Source organism: Phyllobates terribilis, unplaced genomic scaffold (assembly GCF_046119375.1).
Source record: "Phyllobates terribilis strain yellow unplaced genomic scaffold, ASM4611937v1 Scaffold_1__5_contigs__length_1240528914, whole genome shotgun sequence".
Lineage (NCBI taxonomy): Eukaryota > Metazoa > Chordata > Amphibia > Anura > Dendrobatidae > Phyllobates > Phyllobates terribilis.
The window spans coordinates 621,756,304-621,775,930 of NW_027362761.1; the positions used below are offsets into that span (position 1 = coordinate 621,756,304).

Below are 19,627 nucleotides of genomic sequence, written 5' to 3' on the forward strand. Positions count from 1 at the left end.
CAGGGGCCGACACTATAACAGCTTTATACAGGAGCCGACACTATAACGGCTTTATACAGAGGCCGACACTATAACAGCTTTATACAAGGGCCGACACTATAACAGCTTTATACAGGGGCCGACACTATAACGGCTTTATACAGGAGCTGACACTATAACAGCTTTATACAGGGGCCGACACTATAACGGCTTTATACAGGGGCCGACACTATAACGGCTTTATACAGGGGCCGACACTATAACAGCTTTATACAGGAGCCGACACTATAACGGCTTTATACAGGGGCCGACACTATAACGGCTTTATACAGGAGCCGACACTATAACAGCTTTATACAGGGGCCGACACTATAACAGCTTTATACAGGGGCCGACACTATAACGGCTTTATACAGGGGCCGACACTATAACGGCTTTATACAGGAGCCGACACTATAACAGCTTTATACAGGGGCCGACACTATAACGGCTTTATACAGGAGCCGACACTATAACAGCTTTATACAGGGGCCGACACTATAACGGCTTTATACAGGAGCCGACACTATAACAGCTTTATACAGGGGCCGACACTATAACAGCTTTATACAGGAGCCGACACTATAACAGCTTTATACAGGAGCCGACACTATAACAGCTTTATACAGGAGCCAACACTATAACAGCTTTATACAGGGGCCGACACTATAACGGCTTTATACAGGGGCTGACACTATAACAGCTTTATACAGGAGCCGACACTATAACGGCTTTATACAGGGGCCGACACTATAACGGCTTTATACAGGGGCCGACACTATAACAGCTGTATACAGGAGCCGACACTATAACGGCTTTATACAGGGGCCGACACTATAACGGCTTTATACAGGAGCCGACACTATAACAGCTTTATACAGGGGCCGACACTATAACAGCTTTATACAGGGGCCGACACTATAACGGCTTTATACAGGGGCCGACACTATAACGGCTTTATACAGGAGCCGACACTATAACAGCTTTATACAGGGGCCGACACTATAACGGCTTTATACAGGAGCCGACACTATAACAGCTTTATACAGGGGCCGACACTATAACGGCTTTATACAGGAGCCGACACTATAACAGCTTTATACAGGGGCCGACACTATAACAGCTTTATACAGGAGCCGACACTATAACAGCTTTATACAGGAGCTGACACTATAACAGCTTTATACAGGAGCCGACACTATAACGGCTTTATACAGGGGCCGACACTATAACAGCTTTATACAGGGGCCGACACTATAACGGCTTTATACAGGGGCCGACACTATAACGGCTTTATACAGGGGCCGACACTATAACAGCTTTATACAGGGGCCGACACTATAACGGCTTTATACAGGGGCCGACACTATAACGGCTTTATACAGGAGCCGACACTATAACAGCTTTATGCAGGAGCCGACACTATAACGGCTTTATACAGGAGCCGACACTATAACAGCTTTATACAGGGTCCGACACTATAACAGCTTTATACAGGAGCCGACACTATAACAGCTTTATACAGGAGCCGACACTATAACAGCTTTATACAGGGGCCGACACTATAACAGCTTTATACAGGTGCCGACACTATAACAGCTTTATACAGGAGCCGACACTATAACAGCTTTATACAGGAGCCGACACTATAACAGCTTTATACAGGGCCGACACTATAACAGCTTTATACAGGAGCCGACACTATAACAGCTTTATACAGGGCCGACACTATAACAGCTTTATACAGGAGCCGACACTATAACAGCTTTATACAGGTGCCGACACTATAACAGCTTTATACAGGAGCCGACACTATAACAGCTTTATACAGGGGCCGACACTATAACAGCTTTATACAGGAGCCGACACTATAACAGCTTTATACAGGGGCCGACACTATAACGGCTTTATACAGGAGCCGACACTATAACGGCTTTATACAGGGTCCGACACTATAACAGCTTTATACAGGGCCGACACTATAACAGCTTTATACAGGAGCCGACACTATAACGGCTTTATACAGGAGCCGACACTATAACAGCTTTATACAGGGGCCGACACTATAACAGCTGTATACAGGAGCCGACACTATAACAGCTGTATACAGGAGCCGACACTATAACGGCTTTATACAGGAGCCGACACTATAACAGCTGTATACAGGAGCCGACACTATAACGGCTTTATACAGGGGCGACACTATAACGGCTTTATACAGGGGCCGACACTATAACAGCTGTATACAGGGGCCGACACTATAACGGCTTTATACAGGGGCCGACACTATAACGGCTTTATACAGGGGCCGACACTATAACGGCTTTATACAGGGGCCGACACTATAACAGCTTTATACAGGGGCCGACACTATAACAGCTTTATACAGGGGCCGACACTATAACGGCTTTATACAGGAGCCGACACTATAACGGCTTTATACAGGAGCCGACACTATAACGGCTTTATACAGTGGCCGACACTATAACGGCTTTATACAGGGGCCGACACTATAACGGCTTCATACAGGGTCCGACACTATAACAGCTTTATACAGGGGCCGACACTATAACAGCTTTATACAGGGGATGACACTATAACAGCTTTATACAGGAGCCGACACTATAACAGCTTTATACAGGGGCCGACACTATAACGGCTTCATACAGGGTCCGACACTATAACAGCTTTATACAGGGGCCGACACTATAACAGCTTTATACAGGGGATGACACTATAACAGCTGTATACAGGAGCCGACACTATAACAGCTTTATACAGGGGCCGACACTATAACGGCTTCATACAGGGTCCGACACTATAACAGCTTTATACAGGGGCCGACACTATAACAGCTTTATACAGGGGATGACACTATAACAGCTTTATACAGGAGCCGACACTATAACAGCTTTATACAGGGGCCGACACTATAACGGCTTTATACAGGAGACGACACTATAACGGCTTTATACAGGAGCCGACACTATAACAGCTTTATACAGGAGCCGACACTATAACAGCTGTATACAGGAGCCGACACTATAACGGCTTTATACAGGAGCCGACACTATAACAGCTGTATACAGGAGCCGACACTATAACGGCTTTATACAGGGGCGACACTATAACGGCTTTATACAGGGGCCGACACTATAACAGCTGTATACAGGGGCCGACACTATAACGGCTTTATACAGGGGCCGACACTATAACGGCTTTATACAGGGGCCGACACTATAACGGCTTTATACAGGGGCCGACACTATAACAGCTTTATACAGGGGCCGACACTATAACAGCTTTATACAGGGGCCGACACTATAACGGCTTTATACAGGAGCCGACACTATAACGGCTTTATACAGGAGCCGACACTATAACGGCTTTATACAGGAGCCGACACTATAACGGCTTTATACAGTGGCCGACACTATAACGGCTTTATACAGGGGCCGACACTATAACGGCTTTATACAGGAGCCGACACTATAACGGCTTTATACAGGGGCCGACACTATAACAGCTTTATACAGGGGCCGACACTATAACGGCTTTATACAGGAGCCGACACTATAACGGCTTTATACAGGGGCCGACACTAAAACGGCTTTATACAGGAGCCGACACTATAACAGCTTTATACAGGGGCCGACACTATAACAGCTTTATACAGGGGCCGACACTATAACGGCTTTATACAGGAGCCGACACTATAACGGCTTTATACAGGGGCCGACACTAAAACGGCTTTATACAGGGGCCGACACTATAACGGCTTTATACAGGGGCTGACACTATAACGGCTTTATACAGGAGCCGACACTATAACAGCTTTATACAGGGGCCGACACTATAACGGCTTTATACAGGAGCCGACACTATAACGGCTTTATACAGGAGCCGACACTATAACGGCTTTATACAGGGGCCGACACTATAACGGCTTTATACAGGGGCCGACACTATAACGGCTTTATACAGGGGCCGACACTATAACGGCTTTATACAGGAGCCGACACTATAACGGCTTTATACAGGAGCCGACACTATAACAGCTTTATGCAGGAGCCCACACTATAACGGCTTTATACAGGAGCCGACACTATAACGGCTTTATACAGGAGCCGACACTATAACAGCTTTATACAGGGGCCGACACTATAACGGCTTTATACAGGAGCCGACACTATAACGGCTTTATACAGGAGCCGACACTATAACGGCTTTATACAGGGGCCGACACTATAACGGCTTTATACAGGGGCCGACACTATAACGGCTTTATACAGGAGCCGACACTATAACGGCTTTATACAGGAGCCGACACTATAACGGCTTTATACAGGAGCCGACACTATAACAGCTTTATACAGGGGCCCACACTATAACGGCTTTATACAGGAGCCGACACTATAACGGCTTTATACAGGAGCCGACACTATAACAGCTTTATACAGGGGCCGACACTATAACAGCTTTATACAGGAGCCGACACTATAACGGCTTTATACAGGAGCCGACACTATAACAGCTTTATACAGGAGCCGACACTATAACAGCTTTATACAGGAGCCGACACTATAACGGCTTTATACAGGGGCCGACACTATAACAGCTTTATACAGGAGCCGACACTATAACAGCTGTATACAGGAGCCGACACTATAACAGCTTTATACAGGGGCCGACACTATAACGGCTTTATACAGGAGCCGACACTATAACGGCTTTATACAGGAGCCGACACTATAACGGCTTTATACAGGAGCCGACACTATAACAGCTTTATACAGGGGCCCACACTATAACGGCTTTATACAGGAGCCGACACTATAACGGCTTTATACAGGAGCCGACACTATAACAGCTTTATACAGGGGCCGACACTATAACAGCTTTATACAGGAGCCGACACTATAACGGCTTTATACAGAAGCCGACACTATAACAGCTTTATACAGGGGCCGACACTATAACGGCTTTATACAGGAGCCGACACTATAACAGCTTTATACAGGGGCCGACACTATAACGGCTTTATACAGAAGCCGACACTATAACGGCTTTATACAGGGGCCGACACTATAACAGCTGTATACAGGAGCCGACACTATAACGGCTTTATACAGGAGCCGACACTATAACGGCTTTATACAGGAGCCGACACTATAACAGCTTTATACAGGGCCGACACTATAACGGCTTTATACAGGGGCCGACACTATAACGGCTTTATACAGGAGCCGACACTATAACGGCTTTATACAGGGCCGACACTATAACGGCTTTATACAGGAGCCGACACTATAACGGCTTTATACAGGAGCCGACACTATAACGGCTTTATACAGGGGATGACACTATAACGGCTTTATACAGGAGCCGACACTATAACAGCTTTATACAGGAGCCGACACTATAACAGCTTTATACAGGGGATGACACTATAACAGCTTTATACAGGAGCCGACACTATAACAGCTTTATACAGGAGCCGACACTATAACGGCTTTATACAGGGGCCGACACTATAACAGCTGTATACAGGAGCCGACACTATAACAGCTGTATACAGGAGCCGACACTATAACGGCTTTATACAGGGGCGACACTATAACGGCTTTATACAGGGGCCGACACTATAACAGCTGTATACAGGGGCCGACACTATAACGGCTTTATACAGGGGCCGACACTATAACAGCTGTATACAGGGGCCGACACTATAACGGCTTTATACAGGAGCCGACACTATAACAGCTGTATACAGGAGCCGACACTATAACGGCTTTATACAGGAGCCGACACTATAACAGCTGTATACAGGGGCCGACACTATAACGGCTTTATACAGGAGCCGACACTATAACAGCTGTATACAGGGGCGACACTATAACGGCTTTATACAGGGGCGACACTATAACAGCTTTATACAGGAGCCGACACTATAACAGCTGTATACAGGGGCCGACACTATAACGGCTTTATACAGGAGCCGACACTATAACAGCTTTATACAAGGGCCGACACTATAACAGCTTTATACAGGGGCCGACACTATAACGGGTTTATACAGGAGCCGACACTATAACGGCTTTATACAGGGGCGACACTATAACGGCTTTATACAGGGGCCGACACTATAACAGCTGTATACAGGGGCCGACACTATAACGGCTTTATACAGGGGCCGACACTATAACGGCTTTATACAGGGGCCGACACTATAACGGCTTTATACAGGGGCCGACACTATAACAGCTTTATACAGGGGCCGACACTATAACAGCTTTATACAGAGGCCGACACTATAACGGCTTTATACAGGAGCCGACACTATAACGGCTTTATACAGGGGCCGACACTATAACGGCTTTATACAGGGGCCGACACTATAACGGCTTTATACAGGGGCCGACACTATAACAGCTTTATACAGGAGCCGACACTATAACGGCTTTATACAGGAGCCGACACTATAACGGCTTTATACAGGGGCCGACACTATAACGGCTTTATACAGGAGCCGACACTATAACGGCTTTATACAGGAGCCGACACTATAACGGCTTTATACAGGGGCCGACACTATAACGGCTTTATACAGGAGCCGACACTATAACGGCTTTATACAGGAGCCGACACTATAACAGCTTTATACAGGAGCCGACACTATAACGGCTTTATACAGGGGCCGACACTATAACAGCTTTATACAGGAGCCGACACTATAACGGCTTTATACAGGAGCCGACACTATAACGGCTTTATACAGGAGCCGACACTATAACGGCTTTATACAGGAGCCAACACTATAACAGCTTTATACAGGAGCCGACACTATAACAGCTTTATACAGGAGCCGACACTATAACGGCTTTATACAGGGGCCGACACTATAACAGCTTTATACAGGAGCCGACACTATAACGGCTTTATACAGGAGCCGACACTATAACGGCTTTATACAGGGGCCCACACTATAACAGCTTTATACAGGGGCCGACACTATAACAGCTTTATACAGGGGATGACACTATAACAGCTTTATACAGGAGCCGACACTATAACAGCTTTATACAGGAGCCGACACTATAACGGCTTTATACAGGGGCCGACACTATAACAGCTGTATACAGGAGCCGACACTATAACAGCTGTATACAGGAGCCGACACTATAACGGCTTTATACAGGGGCGACACTATAACGGCTTTATACAGGGGCCGACACTATAACAGCTGTATACAGGGGCCGACACTATAACGGCTTTATACAGGGGCCGACACTATAACGTCTTTATACAGGGGCCGACACTATAACGGCTTTATACAGGGGCCGACACTATAACGGCTTTATACAGGAGCCGACACTATAACGGCTTTATACAGGGGCCGACACTATAACGGCTTTATACAGGGGCCGACACTATAACGGCTTTATACAGGAGCCGACACTATAACGGCTTTATACAAGGGCCGACACTATAACAGCTTTATACAGGGGCCGACACTATAACAGCTTTATACAGGGGCCGACACTATAACGGCTTTATACAAGGGCCGACACTTTAACGGCTTTATACAGGGGCCGACACTATAACGGCTTTATACAGGGGCCGACACTATAACGGCTTTATACAGGAGCCGACACTATAACGGCTTTATACAGGAGCCGACACTATAACAGCTTTATACAGGGGCCGACACTATAACAGCTTTATACAGGGGCCGACACTATAACGGCTTTATACAGGGGCCGACACTATAACGGCTTTATACAGGGGCCGACACTATAACGGCTTTATACAGGAGCCGACACTATAACGGCTTTATACAGGAGCCGACACTATAACAGCTTTATACAGGGGCCGACACTATAACGGCTTTATACAGGGGCCGACACTATAATGGCTTTATACAGGGGCCGACACTATAACAGCTTTATACAGGAGCCGACACTATAACGGCTTTATACAGGGGGCGACACTATAACGGCTTTATACAGGAGCCGACACTATAACGGCTTTATACAGGAGCCGACACTATAACAGCTTTATACAGGAGCCGACACTATAACGGCTTTATACAGGAGCCGACACTATAACGGCTTTATACAGGAGCCGACACTATAACGGCTTTATACAGGAGCCGACACTATAACGGCTTTATACAGGAGCCAACACTATAACAGCTTTATACAGGAGCCGACACTATAACAGCTTTATACAGGAGCCGACACTATAACGGCTTTATACAGGGGCCGACACTATAACAGCTTTATACAGGAGCCGACACTATAACGGCTTTATACAGGAGCCGACACTATAACGGCTTTATACAGGGGCCCACACTATAACAGCTTTATACAGGGGCCGACACTATAACAGCTTTATACAGGGGATGACACTATAACAGCTTTATACAGGAGCCGACACTATAACAGCTTTATACAGGAGCCGACACTATAACGGCTTTATACAGGGGCCGACACTATAACAGCTGTATACAGGAGCCGACACTATAACAGCTGTATACAGGAGCCGACACTATAACGGCTTTATACAGGGGCGACACTATAACGGCTTTATACAGGGGCCGACACTATAACAGCTGTATACAGGGGCCGACACTATAACGGCTTTATACAGGGGCCGACACTATTATACAGGAGCCGACACTATAACGGCTTTATACAGGGGCCGACACTATAACGGCTTTATACAGGAGCCGACACTATAACGGCTTTATACAGGGGCCGACACTATAACAGCTTTATACAGGGGCCGACACTATAACAGCTTTATACAGGGGCCGACACTATAACAGCTTTATACAGGGGATGACACTATAACAGCTTTATACAGGAGCCGACACTATAACAGCTTTATACAGGAGCCGACACTATAACGGCTTTATACAGGGGCCGACACTATAACAGCTGTATACAGGAGCCGACACTATAACAGCTGTATACAGGAGCCGACACTATAACGGCTTTATACAGGGGCGACACTATAACGGCTTTATACAGGGGCCGACACTATAACAGCTGTATACAGGGGCCGACACTATAACGGCTTTATACAGGGGCCGACACTATTATACAGGAGCCGACACTATAACGGCTTTATACAGGGGCCGACACTATAACGGCTTTATACAGGGGCCGACACTATAACGGCTTTATACAGGGGCCGACACTATAACGGCTTTATACAGGAGCCGACACTATAACGGCTTTATACAAGGGCCGACACTATAACAGCTTTATACAGGGGCCGACACTATAACAGCTTTATACAGGGGCCGACACTATAACGGCTTTATACAAGGGCCGACACTTTAACGGCTTTATACAGGGGCCGACACTATAACGGCTTTATACAGGGGCCGACACTATAACGGCTTTATACAGGAGCCGACACTATAACGGCTTTATACAGGAGCCGACACTATAACAGCTTTATACAGGGGCCGACACTATAACAGCTTTATACAGGGGCCGACACTATAACGGCTTTATACAGGGGCCGACACTATAACGGCTTTATACAGGGGCCGACACTATAACGGCTTTATACAGGAGCCGACACTATAACAGCTTTATACAGGGGCCGACACTATAACGGCTTTATACAGGGGCCGACACTATAACGGCTTTATACAGGGGCCGACACTATAACAGCTTTATACAGGAGCCGACACTATAACGGCTTTATACAGGGGCCGACACTATAACGGCTTTATACAGGAGCCGACACTATAACGGCTTTATACAGGAGCCGACACTATAACAGCTTTATACAGGAGCCGACACTATAACAGCTTTATACAGGAGCCGACACTATAACAGCTTTATACAGGAGCCGACACTATAACAGCTTTATACAGGGGCCGACACTATAACAGCTTTATACAGGGGACGACACTATAACAGCTTTATACAGGAGCCGACACTATAACAGCTTTATACATTGGCCGACACTTTAACGGCTTTATACAGGAGCCGACACTATAACAGCTTTATACAGGGGCCGACACTATAACGGCTTTATACAGGGGCCGACACTATAACGGCTTTATACAGGGGCCGACACTATAACGGCTTTATACAGGAGCCGACACTATAACAGCTTTATACAGGGGCCGACACTATAACGGCTTTATACAGGGGCCGACACTATAACGGCTTTATACAGGGGCCGACACTATAACGGCTTTATACAGGAGCCGACACTATAACAGCTTTATACAGGGGACGACACTATAACAGCTTTATACAGGAGCCGACACTATAACGGCTTTATACAGGGGCGACACTATAACAGCTTTATACAGGGGCCGACACTATAACAGCTGTATACAGGAGCCGACGCTATAACAGCTTTATACAGGGGCCGACACTATAACGGCTTTATACAGGAGCCGACACTATAACGGCTTTATACAGGAGCCGACACTATAACGGCTTGATACAGGGGCCGACACTATAACAGCTTTATACAGGGGCCGACACTATAAGAGCTTTATACAAGGGCCGACACTATAACTGCTTCATACAGGGGCCGACACTATAACAGCTTTATACAGGGGCCGACACTATAACGGCTTTATACAAGAGCCGACACTATAACAGCTTTATACAGGGGCCGACACTATAACAGCTTTATACAGGAGCCGACACTATAACGGCTTTATACAGGGGCCGACACTATAACAGCTTTATACAGGGGCCAAAACTATAACCGCTTTATACAGGGGCCGACACTATAACAGCTTTATACAGGGGCCGACACTATAACGGCTTTATACAGGGGCCGACACTATAACGGCTTTATACAGTGGCCGACACTATAACAGCTTTATACAAGGGCCGACACTATAACGGCTTTATACAGGGGCCGACACTATAACGGCTTTATACAGTGGCCGACACTATAACGGCTTTATGCAGGGGCCGACACTATAACGGCTTTATGCAGGGGCCGACACTATAACGGCTTTATACAGGGGCCGACACTATAACGGCTTTATACAGTGGCCGACACTATAACGGCTTTATACAGGGGCCGACACTATAACGGCTTTATGCAGGGGCTGACACTATAACGGCTTTATACAGGAGCCGACACTATAACGGCTTTATACAGGGGCCGACACTATAACGGCTTTATACAGGGGCCGACACTATAACGGCTTTATACAGGAGCCGACACTATAACAGCTTTATACAGGGGCCGACACTATAACAGCTTTATACAGGAGCCGACACTATAACAGCTTTATACAGGGGCTGACACTATAACGGCTTTATACAGGAGCCGACACTATAACAGCTTTATACAGGGGCTGACACTATAACGGCTTTATACAGGAGCCGACACTATAACGGCTTTATACAGGGGCCGACACTATAACAGCTTTATACAGGGGCCGACACTATAACGGCTTTATACAGGAGCCGACACTATAACAGCTTTATACAGGAGCCGACACTATAACAGCTTTATACAGGGGCCGACACTATAACGGCTTTATACAGGAGCCGACACTATAACAGCTTTATACAGGGGCTGACACTATAACGGCTTTATACAGGAGCCGACACTATAACGGCTTTATACAGGGGCCGACACTATAACGGCTTTATACAGGGGCCGACACTATAACGGCTTTATACAGGAGCCGACACTATAACAGCTTTATACAGGAGCCGACACTATAACAGCTTTATGCAGGGGCTGACACTATAACGGCTTTATACAGGAGCCGACACTATAACGGCTTTATACAGGGGCCGACACTATAACGGCTTTATACAGGGGCCGACACTATAACGGCTTTATACAGTGGCCGACACTATAACGGCTTTATACAGGAGCCGACACTATAACAGCTTTATACAGGGGCCGACACTATAACGGCTTTATACAAGGGCCGACACTATAACGGCTTTATACAGGAGCCGACACTATAACAGCTTTATACAGGAGCCGACACTATAACAGCTTTATACAGGGGCCGACACTATAACGGCTTTATACAGGGGCCGACACTATAACGGCTTTATACAGGAGCCGACACTATAACAGCTTTATACAGGAGCCGACACTATAACGGCTTTATACAAGGGCCGACACTATAACGGCTTTATACAGGGGCTGACACTATAACGGCTTTATACAAGGGCCGACACTATAACGGCTTTATACAGGAGCCGACACTATAACAGCTTTATACAGGAGCCGACACTATAACGGCTTTATACAAGGGCCGACACTATAACGGCTTTATACAGGGGCCGACACTATAACGGCTTTATACAAGGGCCGACACTATAACGGCTTTATACAGGGGCCGACACTATAACGGCTTTATACAGTGGCCGACACTATAACGGCTTTATACAGGGGCCGACACTATAACGGCTTTATGCAGGGGCCGACACTATAACGGCTTTATACAGGGGCCGACACTATAACGGCTTTATACAGGGGCCGACACTATAACGGCTTTATACAGGGGCCGACACTATAACGGCTTTATACAGGGGCCGACACTATAACGGCTTTATACAGGAGCCGACACTATAACGGCTTTATACAGGGGCCGACACTATAACAGCTTTATACAGGGGCCGACACTATAACAGCTTTATACAGGGGCCGACACTATAACAGCTTTATACAGGGACCGACACTATAACAGCTTTATACAGGAGCCGACACTATAACAGCTTTATACAGGGGCCGACACTATAACAGCTTTATACAGGGGCCGACACTATAACGGCTTTATACAGGGGCCGACACTATAACAGCTTTATACAGGGGCCGACACTATAACGGCTTTATACAGGGGCCGACACTATAACGGCTTTATACAGGGGCCGACACTATAACGGCTTTATACAGGGGCCGACACTATAACGGCTTTATACAGGAGCCGACACTATAACAGCTTTATACAGGGGCCGACACTATAACAGCTTTATACAGGAGCCGACACTATAACAGCTTTATACAAGAGCCGACACTATAACAGCTTTATACAGGAGCCGACACTATAACGGCTTTATACAGGGGCCGACACTATAACAGCTTTATACAGGGGCCGACACTATAACGGCTTTATACAGGGGCCGACACTATAACGGCTTTATACAGGGGCCGACACTATAACGGCTTTATACAGGGGCCGACACTATAACGGCTTTATACAGGGGCCGACACTATTACGGCTTTATACAGGGGCCGACACTATAACGGCTTTATACAGGGGCCGACACTATAACAGCTTTATACAGGAGCCGACACTATAACAGCTTTATACAGGAGCCGACACTATAACAGCTTTATACAGGAGCCGACACTATAACGGCTTTATACAGGGGCCGACACTATAACGGCTTTATACAGGGGCCGACACTATAACGGCTTTATACAGGGGCCGACACTATAACGGCTTTATACAGGAGCCGACACTATAACGGCTTTATACAGGGGCCGACACTATAACGGCTTTATACAGGGGCCGACACTATAACGGCTTTATACAGGGGCCGACACTATAACGGCTTTATACAGGGGCCGACACTATAACGGCTTTATACAGGAGCCGACACTATAACAGCTTTATACAGGGGCCGACACTATAACAGCTTTATACAGGAGCCGACACTATAACAGCTTTATACAAGAGCCGACACTATAACAGCTTTATACAGGAGCCGACACTATAACGGCTTTATACAGGGGCCGACACTATAACAGCTTTATACAGGGGCCGACACTATAACGGCTTTATACAGGGGCCGACACTATAACGGCTTTATACAGGGGCCGACACTATAACGGCTTTATACAGGGGCCGACACTATAACGGCTTTATACAGGGGCCGACACTATTACGGCTTTATACAGGGGCCGACACTATAACGGCTTTATACAGGGGCCGACACTATAACAGCTTTATACAGGAGCCGACACTATAACAGCTTTATACAGGAGCCGACACTATAACAGCTTTATACAGGAGCCGACACTATAACAGCTTTATACAAGAGCCGACACTATAACAGCTTTATACAGGAGCCGACACTATAACAGCTTTATACAGGGGCCGACACTATAACAGCTTTATACAGGGGACGACACTATAACAGCTTTATACAGGAGCCGACACTATAACGGCTTTATACAGGGGCCGACACTATAACAGCTTTATACAGTGGCCGACACTATAACAGCTTTATACAGGGGCCGACACTATAACAGCTTTATACAGGGGCCGACACTATAACAGCTTCATACAGGAGCCGACACTATAACAGCTTTATACAGGAGCCGACACTATAACAGCTTTATACAGGGGCCGACACTATAACGGCTTTATACAGGGGCGACACTATAACAGCTTTATACAGGGGCCGACGCTATAACAGCTGTATACAGGAGCCGACGCTATAACAGCTTTATACAGGAGCCGACACTATAACGGCTTTATACAGGGACCGACACTATAACAGCTTTATACAGGGGAGGACACTATAACCGCTTTATACAGGGGCCGACACTATAACAGCTTCATACAGGGGCCGACACTATAACAGCTTTATACAGGGGCCGACACTATAACGGCTTTATACAGGAGCCGACACTATAACAGCTTTATACAAGGGCCGACACTATAACAGCTTTATACAGGGGCCGACACTATAACGGCTTCATACAGTGGCCGACGCTATAACAGCTTTATACAAGGGCGACACTATAACAGCTTTATACAGGAGCCGACACTATAACGGCTTTATACAGGGGCCGACACTATAACAGCTTTATACAGGGGCCGACACTATAACAGCTTTATACAAGGGCCGACACTATAACAGCTTTATACAAGGGCCGACACTATAACAGCTTTATACAGGGGCCGACACTATAACAGCTTTATACAGGAGCCGACACTATAACGGCTTTATACAGGAGCCGACACTATAACGGCTTCATACAGTGGCCGACACTATAACAGCTTTATACAGGGGCCGACACTATAACAGCTTTATACAAGGGCGACACTATAACAGCTTTATACAGGAGCCGACACTATAACAGCTTTATACAGGAGCCGACACTATAACGGCTTCATACAGTGGCCGACACTATAACAGCTTTATACAAGGGCGACACTATAACAGCTTTATACAGGAGCCGACACTATAACAGCTTTATACAGGAGCCGACACTATAACGGCTTCATACAGTGGCCGACACTATAACAGCTTTATACAGGGGCCGACACTATAACAGCTTTATACAAGGGCGACACTATAACAGCTTTATACAGGAGCCGACACTATAACAGCTTTATACAGGAGCCGACACTATAACAGCTTTATACAGGAGCCGACACTATAACAGCTTTATACAGGGGCCGACACTATAACAACTTTATACAGGAGCCGACACTATAACAGCTTTATACAGGGGCGACACTATAACAGCTTTATACAGGGGCCGACACTCTAACAGCTTTATACAGGAGCCGACACTATAACAGCTTTATACAGGAGCCGACACTATAACAGCTTTATACAAGAGCCGACACTATAACGGCTTCATACAGGGACCGACACTATAACAGCTTTATACAAGGGCCGACACTATAACAGCTTTATACAGGGGCCGACACTATAACAGCTTTATACAGGGGCCGACACTATAACGGCTTTATACAGGGGCCGACACTGTAACGGCTTTATACAGGGGCGACACTATAACAGCTTTATACAGGGGCCGACACTATAACAGCTTTATACAGGGGCCGACACTATAACGGCTTTATACAGGGGCCGACACTATAACAGCTTTATACAAGGGCCGACACTATAACAGCTTTATACAGGGGAGGACACTATAACCGCTTTATACAGGGGCCGACACTATAACGGCTTTATACAGGGGCCGACACTATAACAGCTTTATACAAGGGCCGACACTATAACAGCTTTATACAAGGGCCGACACTATAACAGCTTTATACAGGGGCCGACACTATAACAGCTTTATACAGGGGAGGACACTATAACCGCTTTATACAGGGGCCGACACTATAACGGCTTTATACAGGAGCCGACACTATAACAGCTTTATACAAGGGCCGACACTATAACAGCTTTATACAGGGGCCGACACTATAACAGCTTTATACAAGAGCCGACACTATAACGGCTTCATACAGGGACCGACACTATAACAGCTTTATACAAGGGCCGACACTATAACAGCTTTATACAGGGGCCGACACTATAACAGCTTTATACAGGGGCCGACACTATAACAGCTTCATACAAGGGCCGACACTATAACAGCTTTATACAGGGGCCGACACTATAACAGCTTTATACAGGGGCCGACACTATAACGGCTTTATACAAGGGCCGACACTTTAACGGCTTTATACAGGGGCCGACACTATAACGGCTTTATACAGGGGCCGACACTATAACGGCTTTATACAGGGGCCGACACTATAACGGCTTTATACAGGAGCCGACACTATAACAGCTTTATACAGGGGCCGACACTATAACAGCTTTATACAGGGGCCGACACTATAACGGCTTTATACAGGGGCCGACACTATAACGGCTTTATACAGGGGCCGACACTATAACGGCTTTATACAGGAGCCGACACTATAACGGCTTTATACAGGAGCCGACACTATAACAGCTTTATACAGGGGCCGACACTATAACGGCTTTATACAGGGGCCGACACTATAACGGCTTTATACAGGGGCCGACACTATAACGGCTTTATACAGGGGCCGACACTATAACGGCTTTATACAGGGGCCGACACTATAACAGCTTTATACAGGAGCCGACACTATAACGGCTTTATACAGGGGCCGACACTATAACAGCTTTATACAGGAGCCGACACTATAACAGCTTTATACAGGAGCCGACACTATAACAGCTTTATACAGGAGCCGACACTATAACAGCTTTATACAGGAGCTGACACTATAACAGCTTTATACAGGAGCCGACACTATAACAGCTTTATACAGGAGCCGACACTATAACAGCTTTATACAGGGGCCGACACTATAACAGCTTTATACAGGGGCCGACACTATAACAGCTTTATACAGGAGCCGACACTATAACAGCTTTATACAGGAGCTGACACTATAACAGCTTTATACAGGAGCCGACACTATAACGGCTTTATACAGGGGCCGACACTATAACGGCTTTATACAGGGGCCGACACTATAACGGCTTTATACAGGGGCCGACACTATAACAGCTTTATACAGGAGCCGACACTATAACGGCTTTATACAGGAGCCGACACTATAACGGCTTTATACAGGGGCCGACACTATAACAGCTTTATACAGGAGCCGACACTATAACAGCTTTATACAGGAGCCGACACTATAACAGCTTTATACAGGAGCCGACACTATAACAGCTTTATACAGGAGCTGACACTATAACTGCTTTATACAGGAGCCGACACTATAACTGCTTTATACAGGGGCCGACACTATAACAGCTTTATACAGGGGCCGACACTATAACAGCTTTATACAGGAGCCGACACTATAACAGCTTTATACAGGAGCCGACACTATAACAGCTTTATACAGGAGCCGACACTATAACAGCTGTATACAGGAGCCGACACTATAACTGCTTTATACAGGGGCCGACACTATAACAGCTTTATACAGGGGCCGACACTATAACAGCTTTATACAGGAGCCGACACTATAACAGCTTTATACAGGAGCTGACACTATAACAGCTTTATACAGGAGCCGACACTATAACAGCTTTATACAGGGGCCGACACTATAACGGCTTTATACAGGAGCCGACACTATAACAGCTTTATACAGGGGACGACACTATAACAGCTTTATACAGGGTCCGACACTATAACAGCTTTATACAGGGGACGACACTATAACAGCTTTATACAGGAGCCGACACTATAACGGCTTTATACAGGGGCGACACTATAACAGCTTTATACAGGGGCCGACGCTATAACAGCTGTATACAGGAGCCGACGCTATAACAGCTTTATACAGGGGCCGACACTATAACGCCTTTATACAGGAGCCGACACTATAACGGCTTTATACAGGGGCGACACTATAACAGCTTTATACAGGGGCCGACGCTATAACAGCTGTATACAGGAGCCGACGCTATAACAGCTTTATACAGGTGCCGACACTATAACGGCTTTATACAGGAGCCGACACTATAACGGCTTTATACAGGAGCCGACACTATAACGGCTTGATACAGGGGCCGACACTATAACAGCTTTATACAGGGGCCGACACTATAACAGCTTTATACAAGGGCCGACACTATAACTGCTTCATACAGGGGCCGACACTATAACAGCTTTATACAGGGGCCGACACTATAACGGCTTTATACAAGAGCCGACACTATAACAGCTTTATACAGGGGCCGACACTATAACAGCTTTATACAGGAGCCGACACTATAACGGCTTTATACAGGGGCCGACACTATAACAGCTTTATACAGGGGCCAAAACTATAACCGCTTTATACAGGGGCCGACACTATAACAGCTTTATACAGGGGCCGACACTATAACGGCTTTATACAGGGGCCGACACTATAACGGCTTTATACAGTGGCCGACACTATAACAGCTTTATACAAGGGCCGACACTATAACGGCTTTATACAGGGGCCGACACTATAACGGCTTTATACAGTGGCCGACACTATAACGGCTTTATGCAGGGGCCGACACTATAACGGCTTTATGCAGGGGCCGACACTATAACGGCTTTATACAGGAGCCGACACTATAACGGCTTTATACAGGGGCCGACACTATAACGGCTTTATACAGTGGCCGACACTATAACGGCTTTATACAGGGGCCGACACTATAACGGCTTTATACAGGGGCCGACACTATAAAGGCTTTATACAGGGGCCGACACTATAACGGCTTTATACAGGGGCCGACACTGTAACGGCTTTATACAGGGGCCGACACTATAACGGCTTTATACAGGGGCCGACACTATAACGGCTTTATACAGGGGCCGACACTATAACGGCTTTATACAGGGGCCGACACTATAACGGCTTTATACAGGGGCCGACACTGTAACGGCTTTATACAGGGACCGACACTATAACAGCTTTATACAGGAGCCGACACTACAACAGCTGTATACAGGGGCCTACACTATAACAGCTGTATACAGGAGCCGACACTATAACAGCTTTATACAGGGGTCGACACTATAACAGCTGTATACAGGAGCCGAAACTATAACAGCTGTATACAGGAGCCGACACTATAACAGCTGTATACAGGAGCCGACACTATAACAGCTTTATACAGGAGCCGACACTATAACAGCTTTATACAGGGGCCGACACTATAACAGCTTTATACAGGGGCCGACACTATAACAGCTTCATACAGGGACCGACACTATAACAGCTTTATACAGGGACCGACACTATAACAGCTTTATACAGGGGCCGACACTATAACAGCTTTATACAGGGGCCGAC

General features: G+C 46.5%; 1 protein-coding gene across 2 annotated transcripts in view; it reads left to right on the top strand.

Annotated features, from left to right (window-relative positions):
* Window positions 1-19,627, top strand: part of GBA2 (glucosylceramidase beta 2) — a 287,622-nt gene that overhangs the window by 75,412 nt on the left and 192,583 nt on the right. The window lies entirely within an intron of this gene.